This window comes from Euprymna scolopes, chromosome 39, assembly GCF_053919585.1.
Source record: "Euprymna scolopes isolate OS-2025 chromosome 39, ASM5391958v1, whole genome shotgun sequence".
NCBI lineage: Eukaryota > Metazoa > Mollusca > Cephalopoda > Sepiida > Sepiolidae > Euprymna > Euprymna scolopes.
Genome location: NC_136520.1, coordinates 2,882,255 through 2,889,073, shown reverse-complemented (window position 1 = coordinate 2,889,073; position 6,819 = coordinate 2,882,255).

Below are 6,819 nucleotides of genomic sequence, written 5' to 3'. Positions count from 1 at the left end.
CCGAAGTCAATGAGAAGGCAAATCAGTGTATTTTATTGTGAAGCGATTTATTGAAATAAAATATAAGAAAATGACATTATTAAAAAATACACAATAAAGATTAACAAAATTATACAGATAAAAATAACACAATCTATATATCTATAAAAGTAAAATTGTCTGTCTGTGTGTGCCTATGTGTACATTTCCCTGCCAAACTACTCTGTCAATTTTCAGTCTACAGACTCGAAATTTGACATAAGAGGTACTGAGATTTGGGGAATTCTTTTTAATCGGTGATCAGCCAGAAATTTGGCTGTCAAAGGGTTAAAGTTCAACGATTTGGCCTTTGAAAACTCTACCAAACTCCTCCGCCAATTTTGGGTCTAAACACTTGAAATTTTAGATGTAAGACTAGTTGGACATGGATCAAACTTTTTAATTTGATTTGAGCCCAAAACTATAAAAGTTAAGGGGATCCAAATTGGGGTAAAAGTTTTTTTTTAAAAATTGACCTCTGCGGTCTCTAACAAATTACTCAGCCAATTTTTGGTCTTAACATTTAAAATTTTACATAAAGTGTATTCAGACATAAGGCAAACTTTTCAATCAGTTTTGGGCCAAAAATTTGGCTGCCAAAAGGTGAAAGTTCAAAAGATTTGACCTTTGCGGTCAACTAATTTGCAAACTATTCAGTCAATTTTGGGTCTAAACATTTGAAATTTTAAAGAAAGGGTATTTAAACATGCAGCAAGTTTTTTAATCAGTTTTTGAGCGAAAATTTGTCTGCCAAGAGTTGGAAGAGTTGACTTTTACAGACTATACAAAACTCCTCCACCAATTTTGGGTTTAAACACCTGAAATTTTAGATGTAGGTTACCTGGATATGAGTCAAACTTATTAATATATATATATATATATATATATTAATAAGTTTGACTCATATCCAGGTAACCTACATCTAAAATTTCATATATATATATATATATATATATATATATATTAATAAGTTTGACTCATATCCAGGTAACCTACATCTAAAATTTCATATATATATATATATATATATATATATATATATATATATATTAATAAGTTTGACTCATATCCAGGTAACCTACATCTAAAATTTCATATATATATATATATATATATATATATATATATATATATATTAATAAGTTTGACTCATATCCAGGTAACCTACATCTAAAATTTCAGGTGTTTAAACCCAAAATTGGTGGAGAAGTTTTGTAGAGTCTGTAAAAGTCAACTCTTCCAATATATATATATATATATATATATATATATATAAAATAAAAAGGAACAAACCGTATTATGTGTTCATCAACGTTTCGTCTTTATTTCGAGACTTGCTTTGGATGAATGAGATTAAGAAACAAAAAATACCAGTACAAAATATTTGAAAATGTTTCACGTGCACAGTGTGACGCAGTTCTATTTCAGAGAAACGGAAAAAAGACGTTGGAAATTCAAAAAGGAGGGGGAGGGCTGGCGCTGTTAAAGAGAAGAAATTTAGTGACGTCATATAGTCGTTTATGTAATTTTAAAACTATGAACACAAGTTAATATTCTTATTGGGAAAAAAGATATATCTGTTGAAATTCAAATATAAGTTTGTAACAGAAATAAAATGAGTGTTTTTTATGTAATTTATTGATTGAGATTATGTGTTAATTATTACAGGGGGTGTTTGAATGGTGTGAGAAAGTTAACCTGTGTCTACAGTTAAATAATGTTTTAATAGTTTTAAAATTACATTAACGACTATATGACGTCACTAAAATTTCCCTCTTTTTAACAGCGCAAACCCCCCCCCTCCTTTTTGAATTTCCAACGTCTTTTTTCCGTTTCTCTGAAATAGAACTGCGTCACACTGTGCACGTGAAACATTTTCAAATATTTTGTACTGGTATTTTTTGTTTCTTAATCTCATTCATCCAGAGGAAGTCTCGAAATAAAGATGAAACGTTGATGAACACATAATACGGTTTGTTCCTTTTTATTTTCTCTATTTTGTCGGAATACTATTTCCATCATTTTCATCATATATATATATATATATGCACATAAAGTTATGAATGGTACATAGGGTATGAGCAAATTATTTGCACTTTTAATAAAAAAAAAAAATTATAAAATAAAAGTTTTTATAAAAAATATGTTTTTGAAATTATAAAAATAAATTATCCACTCATAAAATAGATATGAATTCGAAACAGATGCAACACTTTTGAACTCATCAGTCAATTTTGATGATGTTCATCTTTTTAGTTTCTTTTATGAATGGGATATTCTACAGCGGTTATAGTCAGCTAATATACGAGGTGCCTTTGTATAAGTTTCCAGACTTTTTTGTACAGGCATTTAAAATTTTCATAAACTCTTGAAAATTCAGTATGTTATTGCTATACATCTTATGAGATAACTGACCAGTTTTTATGATTTCAGGTTAAAATGAACAGCTACAGCAGGAATTGAAATACACCCTACTAAAGGGAATTGCATCAGCAATGAGATATCTACTGGATTGATAGAAGGATCCCACCATTTTACCAGCGACCTTGGCAACAGATTTGATGTACGTATTTCATTTCAGATCAGGAGTAAAGGTCAAACCAAGAAGCTTGTCAAAACATGGAGCCTCCCCAAAAGAAGAGCCATTCATTTCAATTGGTGGCAGATGGGGATTAGAGGGTTGATGATGTAACGATAGAAGCTTGGTTTATACACTTTCTTAAATTACGAGTCCCTTCAACAAGTTTTCAGACTTTTTTTGTACAGGCATTTAAAATTGTCGTAGACCCTTGAAAATTCAGTATGTTATTGCTATACACATCTTATGAGATGACTGACCAATTTTTATGATTTCACGTTCAAATGAACAGCTACAGCAGGAATTGGAATTTAAAAAAAAATGACATCTGGACGTGAGGACACTTTAGAAGAACGATATCCAATGAAATTCTGTTTTAAACTTGGAAAAAAATGCCACACTGCTTTTTTTTCACCATTTGCGTGAATCGAGCATCAGTTTTTTTAGTGGCATAAGAGATTCAAGGAAGGTAGGGAGTTTGTGAGAGATGATGAGAGGTGTGGGAGGAGTAAGGAAGTTAGAACACTAGAGTTGATTGGCCAAATAAAGAATTTCATGGATAAGGACCGTCATGTGTCTATAGAGACAATAAGTGCACAGTTTGATGTCAGTGTGGGAACTGTGCACACAATTATTCACGAGGAACTGAAGATGCGGAAGATTTATTCTTATTACAGACTATTTCTCCAAGATTGTCATCAACACAATTCCTCACCTTCCCTATAATCCAATTCTTGCTTCCTATGACTTTTGGTTATTCTCTAAGCTCAGGGAAAACCTTAGAGGCTGTCGTTGTGAGATAATTAAGGAAATGAATGAGGCTGCGATGAGGGTCATTGACACGCTCACACAAGAGAACTTCAATGGGGACTTCTAGAAGTTGTTGGTATGGTACAACAAGTGTATTACAGCTGGAGATTACTTTGATGAGGACTATAGTTTCATAAAAGTGTCCATACGAAAAAAAGTCTGGAAACTTATTGAAGGCACCTCATATTTCATCTGTTTATTTTTCTTAGATGATAGCCATCTTAAAAAAAGTTTGAATTCATTTTGCCATAGTTACTTCTGTTTGTTTAAAAAAAAAATTTTTTTTTTTTTTGGTTATTCCCTAAACTCAGGGAAAACCTTAGAGGTTGTCGTTATGAGATGAAAGAGGCTATGATCGCACAAGAAGACGTTCCAGAAGTTGTTGGAACGGTACAAGTGCATTGCAGCTGGAGGAGATTACTTTGATGTGCATACTATCAATGAAAGTGCCTATATGAAAAACGTCTGGAAACTTATTGAAGACACCTTGTATTTCTTAACTTCAGGCGTGGCTGCTGCCGGATGCGGTGACAAGACAAATCAGTTCCTTTGTTTTATTATCTCATGACTATATCCCCCTCCCCTTTTTCTTTTTTACATAGGAGTTACCACTTATCAAGGCCCGGAGGCTACTCGAGGATAAGAGTTATTGAGTGTACAGTAGTCATGGGATAATATTGTAGTAATCGTTAGTAATAGAAATTTGGCAAATTGGATTACTTAAGAATTTGTTTATGTTAGACTTGAAGACTACCAAATTGTAGTCAGCTGGAAAGCAGGCAAATGGAAAAGAGTTCCACAGGTGTGCAAAAAAAAAAAGCATTGTTCATGGAATCTACATTTAGGTTTAGGCACAGATAAAGAGTGGGGAAAATTATTGATAGTGTTTTCAGCTAGACGAGTGTTTCTTGTGAATATTTGGCGAGGGGGGGGGACCATAGATTGGAGCTCAGATAAACACTTGCCATGAAAATCATGATAAAGCAGAGACAAACTCACATCATCTCTTCTGTGAGAAAGAGGTTGCAGGGAAGAGAAAAAGGCATTGACTATGAGGCTACGAAGTCTATTTTGAACTCTATCAAGACAGGATAAGGTCTTTCCAGCAGCTCCTGCCCAGATGTGGCAACAGTACTCAATCATTGGACGTACCTGGCTTTTATATAAGTAGAGAATTGCATCAGCAGGTAGATATCTACTGAAGCGATAGAATGATCCCACTATTTTCCCAGCAACCTTGGCAACTCCCCTGTGCATGTATTTTTTTTTTTTTTTTTTAAACTTGAATTCACGTCATTATATAAAAATAATTTCATAAAATCAACAGTAGGTTCTCTACAGTGCAATGTAGATTACAATGTATTGTGAACTTAGTAACTGTGGAGAGGATTGAAAAATAAGCGATTTTACCGATTTCGATGATAATGAAATATAGAGGGGGAAACATTCGTTGTTCATTCCCGGGCAACATCGGGTCTCCCTGTTGGTACTTAATATAAGAGCAAGGGAAATAAAGAGAGTGAAATGTGTTTAAAGAAAATAAGAGAAAGGAAAAAAGAAGAAGAGGGAGTGGATGATTATAGATTAAGTGAGGGAGAGAGCGAAAGAAAATTATCGTGTATGTCATTAGAGATTGAGTATGTAGATAGAGGAGAGACGATAAATTGCGGGGAGGCATGTGATGTTACCACCTTATGCAGCCTAACATCACAAGTGGATGTGAGAAGTTTTTCTTACCACACAAGCCGAAAAGCCAGGCATATAAAATCAACAGTAGGTTCTTTCATATGACAGAGGCGCGTTCAAAATGAATGTTTCTGTTTAAAGTGTAATTGAACCATGATACTTGAGATTTGCATTTTAAAGTTTAATTCAAGTCATTGTCACCACACAAGTAGGAAAGCCAGGCATATAAAATCAACAGTAGGTTCTTTCATATGACAGAGGCGCGTTTGAAATGTTTCCGTTTAGAACTAATTGAACAATGATACTTGATTGTTGCAATTTTTAACTTTAACTCAGGCCATTGTATAAAAAATAATTTTATGAAATCAACAGTAGATTCTCTACAGTGCAATGTAGACTACAATGTATTGTGGATTAAGTAACTGCGGTGAGACATGTGAAACTAATTTTTGATGCGCTGCAGTGGGTCTCCAATTAGAGTAGGCAATTAGTCGTTTTGATTGAAAAATTGGGCGATTTTACTGATTTCGGTGACAATAAAATATGGATAGGCGAAACATTCATTGAACATCATTCATTCCCGGGCAACGTCCGGTTTCCTTGCTAGTACTTAATATAAGAGAAAAGGAAATGGAAAACTAATAAAGTGTGTTTAAAGAAAATAAAAGAAAGGAAAAGAGAGGAAGGGGAGTAGATTATGTGTGAGAGCATAAAAGACTTTAGGTACGGGGGGGGGAATGAATGCCGATGCTCAACATGTATAAACATTTTGACCCTTCCCTTTACTTAAAAATTCACCAAAAATCAGGAAATTAACTAATTTTAATGAAATTTTTAGTATTTATCAAATAATGATCGCGGAATATAATGAACTAATTATTTTTATTTAAATCTTAGTGGAAATATATTATTTTGGGGTTTGTATTACTGTACACATAGATTCAAAAAAGTTGTCAAAAAAAAACAAATATATAACAAATATATGTTATCAAAAGCAAGATAAGTTACTTTTCTACCAAACTGGATATATTTTTTGTGTTTTTATTCAATGTAACATGTTTATTCAGCTCGAAAACCATACAGTGTTTACCGATGTATTGGAACATTCAAGATGGCGTCTGATTCTCTCTTTAACACAGTAAGTTTGGGAAAAGGTGTTATAAATAAAAAACCGGTTAAAATACTGTTAAAAACTCGCTCAATATATGTTACCGTGGCATAGGTTGACATATATTCGGCGGGTTTTTAATAGTATTTTGTATAGTTTTTATTTATAACACCTTTTCCCAAACTTACGGTGTTAAAGAGGGTGTGAGACGCCATCTTGAATTTAATTTAAAAAAAAAAAAAAAATTCACCAAAAATCATGAAATTAACTAATTTTAATGAAATTTTTAGTATTTATCAAACAATGAATGCGAAATATAATGAACACATTATTTTTTATTTAAATCTTAGTGGAAATGTATTATTTTGTTTAAACAAAAAATACCTTTACTAAAGTTATGTTTTTCAGTGGTAAATAACGCAAGAATTTATTTTTGCTTTTTTTTATATAAATAAAGCATCGTAATTTGTAACAATAAAAAAAAAAAAAAAATTTACAGGAACATTACGAAAAATGCTCTAAAGTCCGTATTAATGAATTCGATATAACTGGAAGAAAAATGAATTTCTCGAACTAACCATATTACCATTGAATTAAGCATTGTTTATTTAATATTTTC